This window comes from Nuphar pumila, chromosome 2, assembly GCF_984573655.1.
Source record: "Nuphar pumila chromosome 2, dmNupPumi1.hap1.1, whole genome shotgun sequence".
Lineage (NCBI taxonomy): Eukaryota > Viridiplantae > Streptophyta > Magnoliopsida > Nymphaeales > Nymphaeaceae > Nuphar > Nuphar pumila.
The window spans coordinates 44,707,026-44,731,492 of NC_143250.1; the positions used below are offsets into that span (position 1 = coordinate 44,707,026).

General features: G+C 37.1%; 1 long non-coding RNA gene across 1 annotated transcript in view; it reads right to left on the reverse strand.

Moving 5' to 3' along the window:
- LOC149845371 (uncharacterized) overlaps positions 1 to 24,265 on the reverse strand; it is a 39,955-nt gene extending 15,690 nt beyond the window's left edge. Inside the window, exons 1-2 of the long non-coding RNA XR_016430436.1 lie at positions 24,083 to 24,265; positions 23,154 to 23,305 (exon numbers count right to left, since the gene is read on the reverse strand). This is a non-coding gene — a long non-coding RNA (uncharacterized LOC149845371). The remainder of the gene's footprint in view (positions 1 to 23,153; positions 23,306 to 24,082) is intronic.
- Positions 24,266 to 24,467: the final 202 nt, after the last annotated feature.

Consider the following 24,467-nt stretch of genomic DNA (forward strand, 5'->3'; position numbering starts at 1 on the left):
AATTGAAAGTATCTGTTTTAGCCCCTATTAGATTTGTTAGATTTCAGTTCAGATTGCCGGAAGGGTTTCTCCCTAACCAGAGATGCTTTTTCCGATCTGTAAATTGGTAAATCTCTGTTTTTTTTTCTAGTTTGTCTCTGTAAAATTTCATAGATTTTCATAAAAGATTGACCCCTGATTCGGGTCTAACTCTGAAACTGGTTGGTGAACTAGGTCAAAAATAGCATATTTTTAGGGTTTGATGCAATTTTCGGGTTAATTTAATGTCAAAAAAATATTTTTATAATTCTAATTCAAAATTATGGTTATAACAAGTGTAGGTACCAAATTTGATGAATTTTGGAATCTGATTGATGGCTGAATTAAGCAAATTGCAAAACAGGGTACCCGAAGAATTCTAAAACATTGCAAAAATCACAAAATTTGTGATATTCTTGGATTTTTGTGCATAAGCATATATTTTTAGGGTTTAATCATATTCATAATCATATTAGTATGCTTTAGGTTTAATTTGATGCTCATTTGATTTTATTTAGTGCATAAAACCTAAGTTTTTACCAAAATATTTTCTAAAAACCCTAATTCAAGGCCATAGTCTTGCTATCAGGGGCAATTTGGTCATTTGACCTCAATTTCGAAATTCCTAACCCTAATTTTCATATTTTTAATCATGTCATAGCATATTTAGTTTGATTTATTTTTTATTTGTATTTCAAAACTTGCATTTACCAAATATCTTTCTGAAAACCCTAATTTCAAGGCCATAGTCTTGTTATTAGGGGTATTTTGGTTATTTTGACCCCAATTTCGAAATTTCATATCTTATCTTCCTTATTTATTCAATTTTATTTCATACTTTATCATTTTGATTTAAGGGAATCATGGAAAAGGCTTATATCTAGCAAAATCCAGTAATTTCTAGATATTACTGGATAAACCTAGAAAAGCCAACATATATTCACTAACCAAGCTTTCTAGTTTTGCACGTACATTGAAGATTTTATTTTTCATGTATTTAAATTTCAATAGTGATGTAAATTAAATGTAAACTTTGGAATAAGAATTTAAATTCCTGCATAGATTAGGATTTGCATTGCATATAGTTTATTTTTTTAAATAATGTTAATGTGTGATGGATGATGATTCATGCATATTCAAACTCACTATGGTCTACACGAATGTCACATACACTAGCTTTTATGAAGTTTATAAACTTGGTGGAATTCGTATTTATGGCCATAGTTAGAATATGAAGGATATCCAGATTTATGATCTTCACATTAGCCACATTCAACCTACACTCTTAGGCTAATTTCAAAATGCACTGCATTTCTCAAAAAATACAAAGAGTTTTTCTCAATTCCTCAAAATCATATTCATTCATTTCATGCATTTGCCAATTCCAATTCAAATTTTAATTCAGAGAAATCATTTTCTCAAAATTCTCTAAATCTTATTCAAAAATCGATTTTCTCAAAATATGGATTTGCCAATGATATTTCAAGTATTTCCCAAGTTCCAAATTTGATTTTCCAAGTTATATATTCAATTTCAAAGTTTGAATTCAAAGAAATCAAGTTTTCCAAAGTTATTTCACATTTCTCAAAATCGATTTTCACAAAATCTCTAGATTCTTCAGAAATCGATTTTCACTTTCTCAAATACAGTATCTCAACCTTGATTCATGATTTTCAAAGAGTTTATTTTCCAATTATTTTAAATATTCAAAGCAAACATCATGTTTTCAAATATGCATTTTCAGAAAATTCATAGCACATGCCTGATTCTATGTGCATTTAGAAATTAGAATATGGTTTAGACAAGTTGAACAAAGCAGAGTATAAGATTGATCCTTGGTTCGATTACCCCTGTTAAAGGTGGTAGGAACGGTCGAACCTCGTACCGACAGGCGAGTCCCATTCTTCGGAATAATCCCGCATTTTAAAACGGAGGCGAGTTATTTTCAAAAACTATTTCAAAGGTCAGTTTGACTCGCAAAAGTTAAAAATTTTGCGATGATAACAGGTTTGGCGACCGTGATGGGACCTGTCTTCGCCTGATCAATTTAATGCTCTACTTAGTTCAAGTTGTCAAAATCAATTTCCATGGAATGTCAGCTTTGCTTTATGATATCATGTGAACCTAGGAGCCTAGACTTGAACCCAGCTGACATGGAATGCATATAGACTAGGTATGGTTTGGTAGGACCATATTGAGGAGAATTATTCATGCTCACATAGACTTAGGTCTAATACAACACTCCTCAATTTAGAAATTGTATGAAAACAATGTTTGCTTCTTCAAATATTTCAAAATTCTATCTCTTTAGGACTTAGAGCCTTCTGTTTGATTGCATATGCTCATGTTTTTCAAAAATCACCCCACCTATATTGTCCCGGTCTTCACGTTGCGGGGTCTCTTCCAGAACCATAGTTCGGGATAGAGCCTCAGAACTGGGCCACTTATTTGGGTGAAAACCCCCTGCCACGTACCAAGGGCCATAGTCCAACGTATATCGACAGGTGCTCAAGGATGTTGGAAAACTTGAACCTAGAACCGGAGAATTTGATTTTATGCCACGTACATCGAGCCTTGGCTTGAGTATATAGGCATAACTGGATTGGACACAGATGATCTGAACCTTAGAGTTAGGATTAAGGTCCTACAGCTATTTCAAAATTTGTGCATCTAGAGTCAGCTTTTAGGGAATGCTGTATGTGCATACTTGATTGTGTAGGATGTGTTTAAATGTGTTAAAGTCATTTCTTTTTTATTTTCCATATTTTCCATATTTTCTAAAATACTGGACGATTTCCAATCCATGTCCATATACTGTCCATGTTTTAAACCCTGGACGATTTTCAAATACTCCATTTTATGAAATATTAAAACCCTGAACGATTTTCCAAATTTCCCTTAATTTGCTTCAAAACTCCAGGTGATTTCCCATCTTTCCTGTCTTCTGGATCTCGAATTTCCTACTTTATTTTTATCCTGCCTGCATTTCCCTCAAATTTCCTGTATTTTCCCAAGTCTTATTCCAATTTTCCATGTTTTCCAGTCTGATGGCATCCAGTCAGCTTGATTCAGTCTTCCCTGAGGGTCACATCTCCTACGAGGTGCGACAAAGTCTTCCCGAGCATCGAGTCCTCAACACCGGATCCTTCTTTCCCTGGTGGTACTATTTATGGTTCAAGAATTTCTCTCGTATGTTTCCGGACCACTTGGACGATTGTGGGTTAGAACTGGCGTCCGCAGTGGGAAAGCAGACAGTCAATGGCAATTTGATCCATGCACTAGCAGAGCGGTGGAATCCGAGCACTTCTACCTTCTGGTTCCCATGGGGCGAGATGACGGTGCTGATGGATGAATTTTCAGAGATTATGGGATTGCCCGAGCCATCCGGTCAACCTGGAGATCCATTGGAGAAACAATTTCTGATTAATGTTAAGGGTCTGGACCCTAAGGATGCCTTAGCTCGCATGACAGGACGTAAGTCTTGGCCATTGATAGAGAAGGATGGAAACGAATATGTGGACCTGCTCGAAATCTACAGACAGTATGGGATATTCATAGAAGTCAGCTCGTTGTCCAGAACAGCTCGAGAAAGAATTCAACATGCGATGGTTCTGTGCACGGTGGGATTAACTTTCTTCCCCGATGGACGGAATTATATGGATATCAGAATAGTTCAGCTTTTAAGGAGGTGGGGAAGTCGACAGACCAGACGCCTCTCGATAGCCATGGCCGCACTCGCCTTCCTATACCGAGGGTTGACTCGTTTCACACTCGGAGAGTCGATCCTAGTCGAAGGATGCACCTATGCCTTGCAGTCTTGGTTCCTCCAGCATGTGCCAGCTCGAGCCAGTTCCTTCAGATACAATGGTAAAAAGTTTCTGCCAGTTGCGCGATACCGATTCTTGATCGATAATCTTCAGGAGGAAGAAGTCGTATGGGATTACTTTGATCGTCAGGAAGCGCCTCCCAGATATACCTACGCTTATGGCAAGCGGTTCAGGCTACTTTGCCCGTTCTTCTGCGCATACTATCATCCAGAGCGGTGCGTCAGACAGTTCTCTCAGAGGCAGAAGCGCGTAGAGATTCGTCCACTAGCAGGGGTTCTGCCAGAATTCGACCTCGCATCAGATCAGTGGTCCGGAGCATACCATTCTGCCAGACATGGCTGGGATTCCTTTGTCAATCTTACTATTTTTTCTGGTCCTCGTGTGTCTTCTGATTTTTCAGAGTGGTGGAAAATTGTCTGTCCCCCTCCCCTCTGTCAAGTGTATTATTAAAATCATATTTTCAATAAAGTTCCTTTAATCTTCATTTCACTTTGGTTTGACGACCTCGCCTAGGTAACAAGGCATATTCTCAGTTGTTTATTTTGCAAAGAATAGCAGCGCAATTGTCGTAAACTCCAACGACGACTCAATCCCTAGTAATGGGATATTATTTCAATTGTCTACCAAAATTCTCAACAAATATTTTTCTCCAACCAAACTTCCTTCAAAAGCCTAATCATCAGTTCTACCTTGCAGAGAGCATCAATAACATTTAGGAGAACATTTGTGATACTCGATGGTTTATACAAGATCCAAAAAGAAAACCTCATCAATCGAAGGTGTGGCATACTCGATCGCTTCAGAAGAGGAAATGGACTCACCTCGATCAGCTAGAAGTCAGTGTCAGCAAGCAAAGGATGATGTTGATCCCCAGATATATGCTATGTTCAAAGAGATGATGACCAAAATGTCGACAGAACAAGCTGAAGCTAGTACAGAAAAGATCCAGGTCAAGCAGAGGGCAAAAGGCCGGTCAGCCAAGAAAGTTTTAAAACTATCCAAGAAACATATCCAACACGAGGATACATCTGATGAATCAGAATCAGTAGTTGGCACTGATGAAGAGTATGAAGTCTGGCAAGCATTTCAAAGATCCTCTCATAGACAAGGGACAACCTATAAATTGAAAGATCAAGCAATGGATGATCCAGTCCAAATACAGCTGAAGGAAATGGCCAAGATGATTAAAGATTTGCAAGCTCATGACAAGGGAAAGAAGGTCTTCAGGAACAAAGATTTCCATGATGGCATCACCTCCGTCAGGAATAATCAAGATTCAGAAAAGAAGACAAAACTCATCTTCTTCGTTGATGCCAATCGCAGTGATTGCAAAAATAACAAAGGCAATCATACAAGTCAGAAAGAGAAATCTTTAAAGTAGAGTGAAAAATTGAGTCAACAGAAAGAGAAGAAAAAGCATGACGGTTGGGGTTACGATCGCGAATTCACTCCTCTAGATCAACCCCTCGAAGAGGTCCTTGAATACATGCTGAGCAAAGGAATGGTTAAGCTTCCAAGAATTGCTAATCCTCTGGTCGCCCTAGGGAAATGGAAAGACCGCTTCTGCAAATTCCACCAAACAACGGGGCACGATATTGAACATTGTTTCGTCTTTAAGAATATCGTCCAAGATTATATCGACAAGAATTTCTTTGTTAAGGGTGAGAAAGAATACCAGTCGACCGTCTTTGCTAAGTCTCAGCAGAAATCAAGCACTCGGCAAGAGATACAACATGATAATCGAAATCAGGACCGCAAGATGGCCCCTTTGGATCAAATATTTGAAGGCTTTTTGGAATACATGCTCGCAAAAGATACAGTAAAATCTCCGAAGGCTCACTTCACTCTTTCTGCAAATGCTAGCAAAAGCAATAAGAAGAATCATGATCACTATTCAGAGGGATTCAAGGGCCAAAAAGGAAAGTTCTACAACAATGATAAGCCTCTTCAATCTAGTTCTCAGCATAAAGAAAAAGATCAAGAAAAGCCAAAGCGCAAGGATTGGAGTACGGATCGAAAGTTCACCCCTTTGGACCAGACACTAGAGAGTGTTTTGGAATACATGCTCGCGAAAGATATGATCCGTTTACCTAAAGCAGCTGATCCCGCAACAATCATGAGCAGATTCAAAGAAAAATTTTGCAAATTTCATCGGGCAGTGGGACATGACACTGAGAATTGTTTCGTCCTGAAGAATATCATTCAAGATTGCATCGACAAGAATATCCTTATTGAAGATGAGGAAGATACCAGTCGACCATCCTGAGCAAGTTTTCTAAAAATTGACAATGTCGAGACTATGTCACTTTCATCATTTTGTCATTTTGAAGGGACAATGTAGTCCCAGTTCTTCTATCAATTTGTTATTTCCTTCTTCAATGCATTAATAAACTTGTCAATCTTTCTTATGGCCTGGCGTCATCTTTATATTCCTCATTTGCAAATGTTTAAATGTCTTCTTATAAGGGGTAACCCTTTTCAAAGTGCCTCTCTGGTCAACCAAGAAGCTCATTGTCAGTTTTTACCTCGTTATTCTCAGAGAATTCTCATCAAATATCAACTACTTATCCTTTCATCCAAACTCTCACTCTCCAGTTATACTGGGGCATTATTTTGAAAATTGGCTTCAAAACTTCCTGTATGCAGGCAAGATCAAACAAATCTCTCATTTTGCACACATGTGCACCCATCTACATTCATTTGCATTTGCATGCATTCATTCGCATTCATCTATATCAATTTGCATTGAACTCCCCATCGAGGATAAGGGATAAATCCTGAGGCCCCGATAGTCGCCCAAGTTGTCGTAAGGGTGAAGACTGAAAATTTTCCATCAAAATCCATTAGTAATTCTTCAGAATCCAGTGTTCGTGCTGGTAATTTTTCAAAAAATCCAGTGTTCGTGCTGGTAAACTTTCAAAACCCAGTACTCGTACTGGTAATCATTTAAAACCCAGTGCTCGTACTGGTAACCATTTAAAATCCAGTGCTCGTACTGGTAATCTTTCAAAATCCAGTGCTCGTACTGGTACTCTTCCAAAATCTGATGCTCGTGCTAGTTGAACTAGTCCCAAATGTCATCATTATACTTATCAACTTTTCTTTCCTTTAAATGTCTAGAATTGGTCTAGAAGAGTCGAGTTCCGATTCAAATCTTCTTTCAAATCCAATTCAGAATTGGTCTAGAAAATCCAAGTTCCGACTTGAATTTTCTTACAAATCCAATTCCTATAATTTTCTTTCCTCTAGATTCTAGAATTGGTCTAGAAGAGTCGAGTTCCGATTCGAATCTTCTTTCAAATCCAATTCAGAATTGGTCTAGAAAATCCAAGTTCCGACTTGAATTTTCTTACAAATCCAATTCGTATAATTTTCTTTCCTCTAGATTCTAGAATTGGTCTAGAAGGGTCGAGTTCCGATTCGAATCTTCTTCCAAATCCAATTCAGAATTGGTCTAGAAAATCCAAGTTCTGACTTGAATTTTCTTACAAATCCAATTCGTATAATTTTCTTTCCTCTAGATTCTAGAATTGGTCTAGAAGAGTTGAGTTCTGATTCGAATCTTCTTCCAAATCTAATTCAGAATTGGTCTAGAAAATCCAAGTTCCGACTTGAATTTTCTTACAAATCCAATTCGTATAATTTTCTTTCCTCTAGATTCTAGAATTGGTCTAGAAGAGTCGAGTTCCGATTCGAATCTTCTTCCAAATCCAATTCAGAATTGGTCTAGAAAAATCAAAGTTCCGACTTGAATTTTCTTACAAATCCAATTCGTATAATTTTCTTTCCTCTAGATTCTAGAATTGGTCTAGAAGAGTTGAGTTCCGATTCGAATCTTCTTCCAAATCCAATTCAGAATTGGTCTAGAAAATCCAAGTTCCGACTTGAATTTTCTTTCAAATCCAATTCGCTTAGCTTTCCTTTACAAGTTTGAACTTCTACTCAAACTATCCTGCGAGTTGGTCTAGAAGATCCGATTTCCGACTCGAATTGTCATTCAAAATCCAATTCATCTAGTTTTCCTTGAAGAATTGAATTCTGATTCGAATCTTCCCTCAAAAACCCAGTTTAGCACCTGGTCCATTCAAAAGCTCACAAGTTGGAATCATTCCTTCTTGGGCTATGATCCTTAGGTTGAATTTCTATGGAATCGATAGTTCGTAGGTCGAACCCCTACGGGACCAATGCCATTCTCAATTGAACCAATGTCGTTCTTAGGCTAAATCCCTATAGAACCTATGTCATTCTCAGTAAACCAATTCACAATTTCGACCTTCGGGTCAATCAATTTCCAATTTTTAATTATCAATTTCCAAATTTCCAATTTCCAATTTCCAATTATCAATTTCCAATTATCAATTTCCAATTTCCAATTTCCAATTTCAAATATCAAATTTCAAAATTCTAATTTCCAAAATTTGATCCTTTTGAGTCACCCAATACCCAATTTCAATTATTTTCTCTTGCGAGAGACCCTTTTTATAGGGAGAGTTCGAGGGAGCTCGCTCTTTTCGCATGCTATCCAATTCGTTCACTTAGCCCCTTTTCAGGGAGAGTTTGAAGGGACTCGTGTCTTTGTGAACCGTTTGCAAAACAAAACTCCAAATTTCACACAAGGAACCCTTTTTATAGGGAGAGACTCGACAGAGACTTGCTTTCCTTGTGGCCTCATAATTTCAGACTAGGCCATTTCATCATGAAGGACCCTCTTTTCAGGGAGAGTGTGATGAACTCGTTCCTTCATGACCAATTTACCAACCTCACCAATTCCGGCCCCCTTTCCATAAGAGAAGTCTAATGTTAGGAAGTTTTGACGAAAGCTTAATTTCTCTTCGAAAGTTCGTTTTGCAAACACCTCCTCTTCAGGGAAGAGAAGAGTAATTTCCAATTCTAATTTCTGAATCTTCTCCTTTGGGGAAAGGAGAAGAGAATTTTTGTCATGGATGTGTTGCGTTGTGCTTCAAATGCTCGCTTTCACAAAAGGATTTCAAGAAAATTTTGCCAATTTGTCATTAAATATTTGTTGATTTCAAAAATCTTTATTGCACAAAATTATTACTTCAGAATACCTCCACTATTACTTCCGAAAGGGCAATGCTTTCACGAAAAAGGATTCAAAGTTCAAAATCTTTTTATTGGCCAACCAAAAGGATGAAGAATAAATCCGCGATATGGCCAGCAAAGAGAATTCAATGTTGTTGCAAAGCCATGAGTGATTGATATTGATCGCAGTCAATGGCACATTTTTAAAGACCATTCTTGAAAAATAAAGCAGTCGAAATATCCTGGGTGATACAGAAAAATCCACTCAATTTTCATATCTCCTCAATCACCTAAGCTACAATTAAATATCTGCAAAAGGGATCTCTCAATTGTCGTCAAGATGAAGGCGAATTAAGCGAGTCGACCCCCGGGGCCAAAGAAGATTTGGATCATCTCCAAGATGACGGAGTTTGTGACGGATCCTTCCAGGGAAAGTTCAGATCACCGTCGAGATGAAGGCGAGTGTGATGAGCCTACCGACAAACCCTAAAAGATATTTGATTCCAGCTATCATCAAGAGATTCTCAACCAATGAGCCAATAACTATCAAGATAATCCCTGAGAGAAAAGAAGGATCGGAACATCTCTGAGATGAAGGAGTTTGTGACGTACCCTTCCCAAGAAAAAAAAGAGAGAAAAGTCAGGACATCTCCAAAATGAAGGATGATGTAATTCCCGAAAAATCCAAGAGAGCTCCAATCTGCTAAAAAGAGAGTGCAGAAAGATCATCATGAGAAAAGAATCCCAGGATATCAGACTGCCAAATCTATCAAGAATCTTCTTTAATTTTGTAAAATTCTTTTATCAATATTCTTTCACCAATAGCTCTCGCAATATCAAGAATACTTTCTTTCCCGTCCATATCAAGGAAATTGATAGCTTCCTTGAAAGAAAGCCAATCGCAAGCAATTTGAATTCGAATCTTGATTCTACGGAGTTGAGCCCAGTCAGAGGTAATACTTCAGGTAGAAAAGAGGGAACACTTTCAAAACAATGTGCATCATTTTAAATTATTTTGAATCAATAATGATTTTCAACATTTTGACAATATTTTCTAGCTATCCTGGCGTGAAGCGAGAGCTTGAGGTTCAACTTTGGCGCATCCTGACATCAGTTGTTATCCCTTTTAAGGACTTGATAACGGGAGTTTTCAAGAATTCCTTCCCTTCTTTGGTATAATCTGAGCGCACGGGCTCTCAGATTCGCACACTTCCCTGAGTCCCCACTGTCCCATCATAGACAGTCCAATTTCGGCTTGAGGTTAAGCCACCAATTTCAGCAAAAGGCAATTTCAAAAGTTAATTAGTCTCAGCAATGAGGCGCACAAAATCAATCCCTTTTCAAACTTTAGGGACCCCAATTTACTTCCTTTTGCAAAACCCCTATCGGATTCATTGTGCAGAAATCCGAAGGTTTCATCACGGTCTCTTCTTTCGAGGATTCCGTCCATTTTCTGCCCAATCAGGTTAAGGGTATAAACCTGGGCCTCCTTTGATGAGGTATTCCATTTTCTGCCCAATAAGGTTAAGGGTATAAACCTGGGCCTCATTTGATGAGGTATTCCATTTTCTGCCCAATAAGGTTAAGGGTATAAACCTGGGCCTCCTTTGATGAGGTATTCCATTTTCTGCCCAATCAGGTTAAGGGTATAAACCTGGGCCTCCTTTGACGAGGTATTCCATTTTCTGCCCAATCAGGTTAAGGGTATAAACCTGAGCCTCCTTTGATGAGGTATTCCATTTTCTACCCGATCAGGATAAGGGTATAAACCTGAGCCTCCTATGATGAGGTATTCCATTTTCTGCCCAATCAGGTTAAGGGTATAAACCTGGGCCTCCTTTGATAAGGTATTCCATTTTCATTTCCCGGTCAGGTTAAGGGTCAAACCTGAGCTTCGTTTCTACACGAGGTATTTTCTGTCCCATCCAGGTTAAGGGCAAAACCTGAATCTCATTTCTTTTAAAATAAAATTTTATCCTTATTCTCTATTTCATATCTACCATCATCACTTGGATTAATTCTTTCATACTCAGTTAGATTCATCTAACTGGGGCATTTTTATAATCCAAATTTGGTGTGTTTTCTTTGCCACTAAGCTCGGCTTACAACCGGCTTAGTAGCAAAGAGGGGCATCTGTAAACACCCCAAATTTTCACCCTCATCCAGTACTTACATTTCATGTGTCATTGCATATCATTGCATGCATTCGGCATACCATTTCATTGCATCGCATAGCATTGCATGTCATCCCATCTCATTTTCGAGATCCAACACTCCTGTTTTCAAAATACTTAATCCAGATTCGGGTTTTAAAACTTTTCTTTCAAAATCAATTTTAAAACCTGGGTTTTTAATCAACATTATGTCATTTGCCAACCCCCAGGACCTTATATTTTGAAGTATTTTCTCAGAAAACAATCTGGATTCATTTCAAACTCAATTTCAATTGATTTCAATTCTCAGATAAGGCCCATTTAGGTGGTGTCGCTTCTGGATTCCTTCACTTATCAAAAATCTCAAAAAAAATCTTACAGTCCTAATTGGATCAGGACTCTTTTTCCAGAGTCATAGTCGGATCAAAACTCTACTTTTCACTACATTTTTACCTGTTTTTGAAGAAAACCTTTCAAAATCTTCTGTTTTGGCCAAAATCTCAGAGTCCTAGTTGGATCAGGACTCTTCTTCAAGAGTCCAGTCAGATCAGGACTCTTCTTCAGAGTTTCAATTGGATTGGGACTCTAATCTTTTACATCTATTTTATTCATTTTCAATCAAATCTTTTAAAATCTTTCAAAATGAGTCAGAAACTCAGAGTTTTAGTTAAAACAGGACTCTGTTCAGAGAGTCCTAGTTGGATCAGGACTCTGATCATGATTTCCATTTTGAGAGAATCTTTTAGAAATCTTTCAATCTACCAAAACTATTACACTTTTATCAAAGAATTTCAAAATTCTGAGGTTTTATCTCAGAGTCCTGATCAAATCAGGACTCTACCCCAGAGTCCTGATCGAAGTAGGAATCTATCAAAAATTGATTTTTATACTTTATTTTCACTGGTTTTCAAAAGATTTGCCCAAATTTCATCATTTGCTTATCAGAAAACCAAAATTCTTAGAGTTCTGATTGAATCAAGACTCTTTCTTAGAGTCCTAATCAGATCAGGACTCTGAGCCAAAATTCAATTTCATCCTGTTTTTAACTGTTTTTCGAAATTCTCTCATTTGATTTCTCAAAAAATCTAAAAATTAAAAGTCCTAGTTCAATCAGGACTCTGTCCTTAGAGTCTCAGTTGAATCAGAACTCTGTTTTATTCCAGTATTCATTATTGTTTTCACTGTTTTGACAAGTTCTTTCATTTGTTTTTTAGAAAATTCCAAAAAAATCTAGAGTTTCAGTCCGATCAGGACTCTGTCCTGGAGTCCTAGTCCAGTCAGGAGTCTGTTTTGAAGTCTGTTTAATTTCCATTTTAAATTTTCTCCGTTTGTTTTAAAAAATTAGGTCATTTGGTAGAGTCCAGTTAATCCAGGACTCTATTTCAGAGTCCTGATCGAGTTAGGAGTCTAACCCTGATAGTATTTTCTGACTTGTTTCACCATTTTAGATGAAATCTTTTCAAAAATTCCTTCATTTGGCATTTAAAATCCAAAATCTCAGAGTCCTAAGAGTTCAGGACTCTAACTCAGAGTTCCAGTTTGCTTGATACCCTATTTTCAAAGATCTTGAATTTCAAATACTAATTTTAACCCCTTTTCAAAGCCATTTTCAGTGTTTATTTCAAAATTCTTCAAAACTCGATGTGGGCCCACTCAGTTGGCACCATATCCAGAGGAGTTCTGACTCGGTTAGAACCCTATGCCATTTCAAAAAATTCTAATTTTAAGTTTACTTTTGAAAATCTTTTGAAAACTCCTTCAATTTCAAGTTTTAAAATCGCTTTTTGAAAAAAACTCAAGTAGGGCCCGCTCGGGGTGGCGCCACATTTGAAGAAGTCAAGGTTAGACTAGGGTTAGTCAATGTCCTAGTTAGCTTAGGGGTTTAGAGGAGTCAAAATCAATTTTAAAAATCCATTTTATTTAACTTTTAAACCATTATTTTTTAAAGGTTTTAAATTCAGGTTTTAAAAACCAAATGTGGGTCCATACTAGGTGGTGTCACATTTGGACTTTTTAGGGTTTAATTAGATATTAATTAGAGTTTAATTAGAGTTCATTTAGGGTTAGGAAACCACAAAAAATCGTTGCCCTTAGTGGATTTATTAGAAAGAGTCCTGAAAAAATGAAAAACCTCTTAATTAATCCTAATTAAGTGACTTTTTGAAAAACTATAAAAAGGGACCTAAGGGGGGTCAAAAGGAAGCTCTTTTTCTCTCAAGTTTTCGTGGCCTCTCTCTCCTCTCCAGCACCTCCACCTTCCTCCATTGCAGATGCAGCCCTAAGGTGAGTTTATTTAATATTATTTTATTATTATTTTATTAGTTTTTATGATTTTTCAATAGATTTCACCATGGAAACTCTTGTGTTCATGGATTTAACCATGGATTTCATCCAAGAACCCCAAAATTGACCCAAGAAGATGATCTAACTCAGTTTGAGGGTGATTTCAAGGATTCTAATCTATTAGAATCGATGAGAGGTATGTTTTTCATGTTCTTAACCGACGAAACGTGAGATTTACCCGTTAAATGGGTTAAATCCATGATTTCAAAGGTGAAAGAAAATTCCAGCCATGGATTCCCTGTATTTTATTTTTTTCTTTGCTTATTCATGTTTATTACACGTTTTACAGCATAGAAATAATTTTTATTTTACTATTTTATGGTTTATTTTATTGTTTTTCATTAGTTAATGCATATTTTCTCAAGTTTCTTAGATTTCTGTGTTTTTAGTTTAGAACAGAAAAGAGCATGCTGTTTCGAATTAAAATATGTGTTGTTTATTTCTGATTTTTTTATATGTTATGCATGCATATGTGATTGATCTACTGTAAAAAAATCAGAGATTTTGGACTTCGGGAACCTTGTCAGAAAAATCAGACATCAAATCGGGTTTTTAAAACTTTAAAATCATTGTTAAAATCAAGAGGGTAACTTGCTATGGTGATATTTTTCTTATCTTATATCCGATTTTAGATCTGTAATATGCCATGGATTCACATTGATTATATCTGTCTACTGTGAAATTTTCAAATTTTTTTTATTACTGTTTAGTATTTTTCCTATGTCAGAGACTTTGATTTTCAATTTAAAACTCGTTAGGGTTTACCAAAACCCTAATCAGACTTGTGTTATTCATAAATCCCAAACCACAGATCCGATTCATGATCTGTAAAAAGTGAGTATTATTATTTTTATGTCTACTGTTTACTGCTAAAATATCAGATATTTTAGATCAGTATTTCTATTTATCCCGAAATTATCAATTGAAAGTATCTGTTTTAGCCCCTATTAGATTTGTTAGATTTCAGTTCAGATTGCCGGAAGGGTTTCTCCCTAACCAGAGATGCTTTTTACGATCTGTAAATTGGTAAATCTCTGTTTTTTTTCGTAGTTTGTCTCTGTAAAATTTCATAGATTTTCATAAAAGATTGACCCCTGATTCGGGTCTAACTTTGAAATTGGTTGGTGAACTAGGTCAAAAATAGCATATTTTTAGGGTTTGATGCAATTTTCGGGTTAATTTAATGTCAAAAAAATATTTTTATAATTCTAATTCAAAATTATGGTTATAACAAGTGTAGGTACCAAATTTGATGAATTTTGGAATCTGATTGATGGCTGAATTAAGCAAATTGCAAAATAGGGTACCCGAAGAATTCCAAAACATTGCAAAAATCACAAAATTTGTGATATTCTTGGATTTTTGTGCATAAGCATATATTTTTAGGGTTTAATCATATTCATAATCATATTATGATGCTTTAGGTTTAATTTGATGCTCATTTGATTTCATTTAGTGCATAAAACCTAAGTTTTTACCAAAATATTTTCTAAAAACCCTGATTTCAAGGCCATAGTCTTGCTATCAGGGGCAATTTGGTCATTTGACCTCAATTTCGAAATTCCTAACCCTAATTTTCATATTTTTAATCATGTCATAGCATATTTAGTTTGATTTATTTTTTATTTGTATTTCAAAACTTGCATTTACCAAATATCTTTCTGAAAACCCTAATTTCAAGGCCATAGTCTTGTTATTAGGGGTATTTTGGTCATTTTGACCCCAATTTCGAAATTTCATATCTTATCTTCCTTATTTATTCAATTTTATTTAATAGTTTATCATTTTGATTTAAGGGAATCATGGAAAAGGCTTATATCTAGCAAAATCCAGTAATTTTTAGATATTACTGGATAAACCTAAAAAAGCCAACATATATTCACTAACCAAGCTTTCTAGTTTTGCAAGTACATTGAAGATTTTATTTTTCATGTATTTAAATTTCAATAGTGATGTAAATTAAATGTAAACTTTGGAATAAGAATTTAAATTCCTGCATAGATTAGGATTTGCATTGCATATAGTTTATTTTTTTAAATAATGTTAATGTGTGATGGATGATGATTCATGCATATTCAAACTCACTATGGTCTACACGAATGGCACATACACTAGCTTTTATGAAGTTTATAAACTTGGTGGAATTCGTATTTATGGTCATAGTCAGAATATGAAGGATATCCAGATTTATGATCTTCACATTAGCCACATTCAGCCTACACTCTTAGGCTAATTTCAAAATGCACTGCATTTCTCAAAAATACAAAGAGTTTTTCCCAATTCCTCAAAATCATATTCATTCATTTCATGTATTTGCCAATTCCAATTCAAATTTCAATTCAGAGAAATCATTTTCTCAAAATTCTCTAAATCTTATTCAAAAATCGATTTTCTCAAAATATGGATTTGCTAATGATATTTCAAGTATTTCCCAAGTTCCAAATTTGATTTTCCAAGTTATATATTCAATTTCAAAGTTTAAATTCAAAGAAATCAAGTTTTCCAAAGTTATTTCACATTTCTCAAAATCGATTTTCACAAAATCTCTAGATTCTCCAGAAATCGATTTTCACTTTCTCAAATACAGTATCTCAACCTTGATTCATGATTTTCAAAGAGTTTATTTTCCAATTATTTTTAATATTCAAAGCAAACATCATGTTTTCAAATATGCATTTTCAGAAAATTCATAGCACATGCCTGATTCTATGTGCATTTAGAAATTAGAATATGGTTTAGACTAGTTGAACAAAGCAGAGTATAAGATTGATCCTTGGTTCGATTACCCCTGTTAAAGGTGGTAGTAACGGTCGAACCTCGTACCGACAGGCGAGTCCCATTCTTCGGAATAATCCCGCATTTTAAAACGGAGGCGAGTTATTTTCAAAAACTATTTCAAAGGTCAGTTTGACTCACAAAAGTTAAAAATTTTGCGATGATAACAGCAGAGTCCCTGCCTTTGTTTACGATTGGTTGGCAGGGGGCTCTGCCCCTTGACCACTATCTTTTCTCGTCAGGCAGGGAGGGCGAAGCCCCTGCCTGTGTTTTTCTCCAGTTGGCAGGGGGCTCCGCCCCCTGTCGTGGTTCTTTTCGTCAGGAAGGGCGAGGCAAAGCCCCCGGTCTCTGTCCTTTTTCTTTGGCCAGCAGGGGGCTTCACCCCCTGCCACTGTGTTTTCTTTTGACCGGTAGGGGGCGAGTTTCACCCCCATTGTTTGTCTATCGTTTCGCCCTTGTGGGTGTAGTGGGAGGGCTGGGACCCTCCCTGTCACCCTATCCTTGCGAGGGAAGGTGATGCAGAGCATCCTGGAGATCCAAGCTTTGAAGACGAATTGGATCCAAATCCAATTCCCAAGATCCAATCCATGATGCGATCCAGGGCAGATCCAATCATGCAGGACTATCAGGGTCCAATTGGATCTCTGCCAACCCAAACCCATTTTGATTATCGTGCTACAATATTTGAGATATTTTACATCTTTCTCAGAGATTGTATTTTTATTATTTGATTCCATAATGGCATGTGAGGAATCACGTTAAATATATTTTATATGTAATTTTTTTTAGGAGCCAGATTCTACGGATCCGGATAGTTTTGGTGCCCTATAGAATCTTTTTGTGGTACTAGAGGGTGTATCGGGAATGCGGGCGGTTTTTATTTTTTTTCGCATTTGCATTTTCCAATGCATTTTGTGCATGATCCAGTTCGCTGCACATTTGGATCTAGATCAAGATCCGTTTCCAAGGAGAGCCCTAGTTGGCGCCATTTGGGAGTGGACCATCTTAGCCTTCATTCAAAATCTCAGCCTTGACTGGTCCAAGTCAAATATAGTGGTTGGACCTTTTAATGCCCATGGCTAAAATTAGCACAAGTCAAACTCGATTTTGGAGGAAGGCTTGGGAAGGCCATACCATCTTTATGGTGGCTCTTCCCCAAGCTCCATGGCCTTTATGATGTGGGGGTCGGCCAAGGGAGAGAGAGTCTTCTTCATTTCAAGAAAAAAATACTGTTTTGGTGACTGAAAATTCGGTGGAGAGAAATCTATTTTCTTTTTGGGCGTGAAGGTGATCTTGTCAAGATCGACCTTGCGATTTGAAGCAAATGTTCTTGGTTTGAGTTGGTTGATGATTCAAGTTGCTGTTCGAGAGTCTTCATTCTGGTGTCGGCTGTGTCCCAACGACATCCATTGTCTTGTTCATCCAGAAATCATATTCCCTGGTTCACTTGTCTTTCATTTGTGTTATTTTTATCATGTGTTTTGTTTCCTTCGTTACATATTGCTTGTAAGTTGTGACAAGTCACTTATTGATTTCTAATGCATGTTTAGAGGTTTTTATGTTCCGAATTGACTGTGTTACTCAAAGTATTTCCTGTATTTTTGTGAAAGTTCAAAATTCTGTTTCTACTAAGAAACGAGGTTTTCTATTACGAGTTGTCATAGACAACTCCAAAGAAATGATCGTACCAGCCTCGATACTGATCGGTTTCTGGTGTTCTTTAGCTTCTCGGAAAGATAAGACAATTTCTTACAACGTTCTAGTTGAGTCCATTTCGTGAATCGACCGTTTGAGTCTCTGAAAAGTGCTATCAAAACTCTTGGTCTGACAAGAATCCACTGTCACCAGTTTGGTTCAGAACACTCCTAGTGGTGTTCGGTATTTATCAATTATCTAGAGATTCCCTAAATGAAAAATGGTTTTGTTTGATTCTGTGGAAAGCTAGAGCCTAGATTTAAAACTTTGGTGTTTTGAGTTTTAACTGAATCTTCGTTTAAATGCCTCAAAAATATTAATCTCTCTGCTATTGTCGAATATTTGAAGTTTTAATTCATTTGATAATATCTCATATCATTTCCAGAATTCAAAAATTCGTAGAGCCTTGTAGAAAACTCAAAAAATTTCGAATCTTGATTCGTTAGAAAGATATGGATCTTACCTTCGATTTCTCGGTTGGTGTTTTTTGCAAACTCCCTTGTATGCGGGGTCAAAAACCCCTCCAAACAGACTGTCTACGGAGTCCAAAAATCTGTCATATGATTGTTTGTCAGTCCCAGTCTCGAGTCTATGGAACAAACACCGCTAATCCGAATCCAGTGATTTTGGATTCGCTAGAAAGGTGTGCCAATTATGCACAACTTCTCTTTGGATCATTTTTGTCTAAACAGAGTACACGGGTCCCGAAAACCCTATTTCATTGAGTCTTATTCGGTCTCATTTTCGTGAAAAAGCTTTTGTGCATGTCAAGATCCATTTGGATCTTGGATCATGGATCATGGATCAGTGTTCACCAAATTCACATCATTTTGGTATTAGAGCTAGGGTTACTAGATTTTTTAATCCAACACGATTCTCGGTATTGTGGGGAGTCCATTTTTTTTTAAGTACCATTCACCATGTCGGGTCGAATGGGCGGTTGAGGTCCAAATAGATTTAATAGAGGAAACGATGAACGTGATCATCACTATGAGGTGTGAGATTTGCAAAGATAACTCGCTGTGACTAATCGTCGAGTTAAAGATTTAACTCATCAAATGACCAAGAATGTTAGAGTTCATGATCGGTGAGTTGAGCGAAGTCCACACAATTCTCGAGGAACTTGTGAGACTCATTCATATGATTTTGATAAAGACTTTGAGTCACATCAATGAAGTCCAGAGAGAAGAGATAACCTACAACCTAGGAGATCTCATTGGGATTTGGGCTTACATTTTGATATCCCAGAATTCAAGGAAACTAGAACTCCAGAATAATTTTTAGATTGGATTAGCGAAGTCCACAAAATCCTTAAATTTAAGAAAGTCCCTGATGATCGACGTGTGAGATTAATCTCCCTCAAATTAAAGGGTTGAGCTGCAGCCTGGTGGCGACAACTTGAGCAAACGCGCAGACATTAGGGTCGTGCCCCGATTGAGCGTTAGGAGCACATGGAGCAGAAACTCCATGCTCAATTCTTTCCTTTGAACTATCACCGAGAACTTTATCAGAAATACCAAGGCCTTAAGCAAGGAACTCGTTCAGTGGATCAATACACTAAAGATTTTCATGATCTTATTGCACGGAATGACATCCGTAAAAGTGAAGAACAGTTAATATTGAAATATATTGAAGATCTAAACTTCCAATTATAGGATATGCTTAATTTATTTGAGTATTGGACTGTATTCGAGGCTTATCATAAAGCGCATCAATGGGAAAGGTCTACTCAGCGAAAGACCTTGGCGAAATCTAGTTAGACTCCTAGACCCCTAGTGCGGGCCCCAATAGTCCCAAGTAGAAAGGTCGACCCACCCTACTATCACCCTAATGCGTCAAACCTACCTAGGGTTACGAGTCAAAATGCTCTGGTAGGAACCCAAGCTCGAACTTCTAGTTCCAATACCCCCATTAAGTGCTACACTTGTGGAAAACCCGGTTATAAGTCCACAGAATGTCATGGCAAAGCCTTATTCGTTGATAGAATTCATGATGAAGAGGATGCTCAATTCAATCCTCAGTTTGACCCCGTTTATGATCAAGATCTTAAGGATTTTGAGGGAGATCCCAAAGAGGAGTATGTGAAAGAGGTGTTGTTGCCTGATAGAGGCAAAACACTCATTTCTAGGAGGATTTGTTTAGCCCCGCGACAAGAAACGAATGATCGATGGTTAAGAACTCATATATTTGAGTCTGCTTGTACCATCAATGGGAAAGTATGTCAGTTCATCATAGACTCCGGTTGTTGTGAGAACGTGATTTCGGTCGAATCCATAACCAAGTTAGGTTTGAGTTGTAAGACTCATCCCCGTCCATATCAAATGTCTTGGCTCCAAAAGAGTATCGATGTTCGTGTCGATCGACAATGCTTGGTTAAGTTTTTTATTGGAAATACCTACTTCGATCAAGTCTGGTGTGATGTGCTCCCTATGGATGCGAGCCATCTTATTCTTGGAAGACCTTGGCAATATGACAGAAATGTCATACATCATGGTAAGTCCAATGTCTATTCCTTCACTTTTGAGGGTAGAAAGATCAAGTTGCTTCCTTTAAAAGATTTGCCTCCTTTGTCATCCACTTCATCATCTGTGGTTCAAGCCACCATTCATGTTATGGTTCCTCCATCTTCTTCTGATATCCCCATTTCTCCTCATGAGTCCCTTAAGATCGCTGCATCTCAAATCAAGGGACCTAGTGTGTTCATCGTCAGGTATGAACCTCAGGATTTATTGAAATCTCATGTTGCAAAGGATTCCCTAGCGGATCCTTCTCCTGAAGTCGGTAGTGATCCTATCATTGAAGTTAATGAGAAAATCGTGAAGGAGTCCTCACCTGTATTTGAGGATGTTCCTATCAGTGCAGTCATTCCTGATTCAATTTTTAAACAGATGAATGAAGAACCCATCCTTGTTAGAGAGTCCGAAGAATTGTCCGACCTTTCTTCACTTTCTAACATAAAAGATCGTGAAGAATGATCTCATATCATTTTTGACAATCCTTTATTCATGGAGAACCCCAAAGGTTGTCTAAGCTTGGTCGAGGACAACTTCATATTTGAAAATCCGCTCTTCGAAGAAGTTAGTGAAAGCATAAAAAATGAAGAGATGCTTGCATGTGAAGATGTTGTTGATGACTTCACGCATGTCAATTATACCCCTATTTTCGAGGCTGATGTCGAAATTGAAAAGCTCAATCCAAGCCTTAGTGAGTCTGTGGACATCCTTGTCAATGAACCCAACATTTTTTAAAACTCTCGTAGTGAACCCATGGATGTTACGGTTTACCCCCACGTTGCGTCTGACATGATTGTCGACATTGTTCTGAAAAGTTTCATTAGTATATCCATTATCTAGTCAACTATCAAAAAAGTGAATTTTATTGATGAGAATCAACAAGACATGCGTGTCAATGAGCGCTTAGATGTTGAAACTCCTTCTGCGGAGTTGAATTTAGAGTCTCATTTTAGTCGTGATGCAATAGGTCTAGTTGGCATTAAAGCCCCAAATCTAGTTTATGACCATTAAGGTTTAGTAGATAATGTTGATTTTGTCTATTTGACAAATCTCAATAGTAAATTTGGTCTATTGTTACATTGTATTGCTTGTGACTTGTCCTGTGATTATCAAAATCTTAGTACAAAATTTGACATTTTGAATTGCATGATAAATAGTCAATTGTTATCCATTATTGACCCAAATTTTGTTATTATCTGTAGCATGTTGATGCAAGGTAAGATTATTAAATATAATGTCTTAGATGCTTTTGAGATTTAATTACATTGTTTTGCTTTGAATTTGTCTGAATTGCATTCTATAGAGCATATTGCATTACATTACATCAAATATTCTTGCTATTCTTATATAAAATTTTCTACCTTGTTTAGTTCTCTTTTATTTGCCTTGAACAGATTCTGCGCTGATTACATTTTGAATATGTGCAGGGATTATGGAGTGGCATTTGAGCAAAAATAGGCTTTGAGGACGAAGCCTTTCAACCCAGGAGAGAATGATGCAAAGCATCCTGAAGATCCGAGCTTTAAAGAATAATTGGATCCAAATCCAATTCCCAAGATCCAATTGGATCTCTGCCAACCCAGACCCATTTTGATTATCGTGCTATAGTATCTGAGATATTTTGCATCTTTCTCAGAGATTGTATTTTTATTATTCGATTCCATTTTGGCATGTGAGGAATCACGGTAAATATGTTTTATTTGTAATCTTTTTATATTTTTTTTAGGAGTCGGATTCTACAAATCCGGATAGTTTTGGTGCCCTGTAGAATCTTTTTGTGGTACTAGAGGGTGTATCAGGAATGCAGGCGGTTTTTATTTTTTTTCGCATTTGTATTTTCTAATGCATTTTGTGCATGATCCAGTTCGCTGCACATTTGGATCTAGATCAAGATCCGTTTCCAAGGAGAGCCCTAGTTGGCGCCATTTGGGAGTGAACAATCTTAGCCTTCATTCAAAATCTCAGCCTTGACTGGTCCAAGTCAAATATAGTTGTTGGACCTTTTAATGCCCATGGCTAAAATTAGCACAAGTCAAACTCGATTTTAGAGGAAGGCTTGGGAAGGCCATACCATCTTTATGGTGGCTCTTCCCCAAGCTCCATGGCCTTTATGATGTGGGGGTCGACCAAGGGAGAGGGGGTCTTCTTCATTTCAAGAAAAAAATTCTGTTTTGGTGACTGAAAATTCGGTGGAGAGAAATCGATTTTCTTCTTGGGCGTGAAGGTGATCTTGTCAAGATCGACCTTGCGATTTGAAGCAAATGTTCTTGGTTTGAGTTGGTTGCTGATTCAAGTTGTTGTGCGAGAGTCTTCATTCCGGTTTCGGCTGCGTCCTAGCGATATCCATTGTCTTCTTCATCCGGAAATTATATTCTCTGGTTCACTTGTCTTTCATTTGTGTTATTTTTATCATATGTGTTTCGTTTCCTTCGTTACATATTGCTTGTAACTTGTGACAAGTCACTTATTGATTTCTAATGCATGTTTAGAGGTTTTTATGTTCTAAATTGACTGTGTTACTCAAAGTATTTCCTGCATTTTCGTGAAAGTTTGAAATTTTTTGAATTTTCTACGAGGCTCTACAAGGATATATAGACCATAAATTCATCATGACAACTTCATGGGCATACCACAGCCACAAAATATATCCAGACAGCAGAACCATTTATAGATAGATCCAACCAAACAAATGATGAAAGATAAACATCCCAGAAATTCATCATTTAAGATGGTAATTGATGTCAAACTCATGTAAAGAATGCGCGGAAACGATGAACCATGTTTACCATTTGGAGGTGTAAACGGCACTGGGGGCAATGGGTATGGTGCAAGAGTTACCGGCATTGCTTAGATTTGCAGTTAGTCTCCTTCCCGGCAAAATCGAATTCTTGCACGCCTAAGCTAGTTGAAAACCCAAATCTCCCATTGTATATACAGCCTGCATAAAGAAGCAGAGATCATTAAAGAGAAAAAGAGCCCCACACCAACCCCATAGTAGGCTATTAATCCTCGTGCTTCTGTGGTGCAGAATTCTTATTAACAACTTGCAAGTGCAGAAGATTTATTCAGAAAGACTGGAAAGCCAACAAGACTTACATTCAATCAATGCAGGAACCAACTTGAGCTCCAAAGCAGAACAATAAAAAAGAGAGGGAGAAAATACCAAGAAAGTGATAAATGGATATATTCCTTCCAATTCTATTACCCAACTGTGACTCCTAGAAAAATGAAAACTTCTAGAATAGTCCCAATAAATTGGATATTCCAATTCCCTATAACAATGGCCATCCAATCTAAATATTACAAAGGAAAGAAAATTACGTGGACAGAGAAATTCAGCCAAAACGCTCAATATAACTTTTCTTTTTTTGAAGAAAATTTAAATAACTAATGTACCCTTGTGCAGTTGTGCTTCCACTGTGCACAGCAGTTGATGCCTTGCAAATGTGAAGGTTCTGCAGGCTCAGGAGGGCTGAGAACCCACGTCTCCCATTTGCATATGGAACCAGCATATATATGCAAAAACTTGAGGGGGGGTTGGGGGGTTGGGGGGGAATAAAAAAAAAGAAAATAGAATCAAAGCCCTACAATCAAGTTTGTCTTTTTGAAGAAGGATTAGAGCTAATCATAATCAAAAGATACCCACCAAAAAGATTGAACAAATAGTATGATTATCTGCAAATTTCAGTAGAAAGACAAAGAACCCACTTCTTACCATGGATGAAAGTTGCAACCTTTACAGGCTTGCAGTTGAAGTTCACTCAAGGAGATGAGATACCAACGTGGATAATTTGACAAAAGTAGGAGACAGGCAAGGTAGCCACTTGGTTTTACCTCTTGTTTTCCCATGTTCATGTTATTTCTCAACAACAAAAGAAGAGAGAGAGAGAGAGTTCACTATCACCATTGACAGACCAACCCCACTCTTCTCTTGGCCTATTTTTTTATCTCATAAATTACAAGATAATATCAAAATACCTAACCCAATCCTGATATAAGATAATTACCAAACTACCATTTTCAGTTATTCACAAGAAAAAAGGAGACAAAAAAATTTATAGGCTTGGTACTCTCTTCTAGCTATAGCCAAACAATGAGTA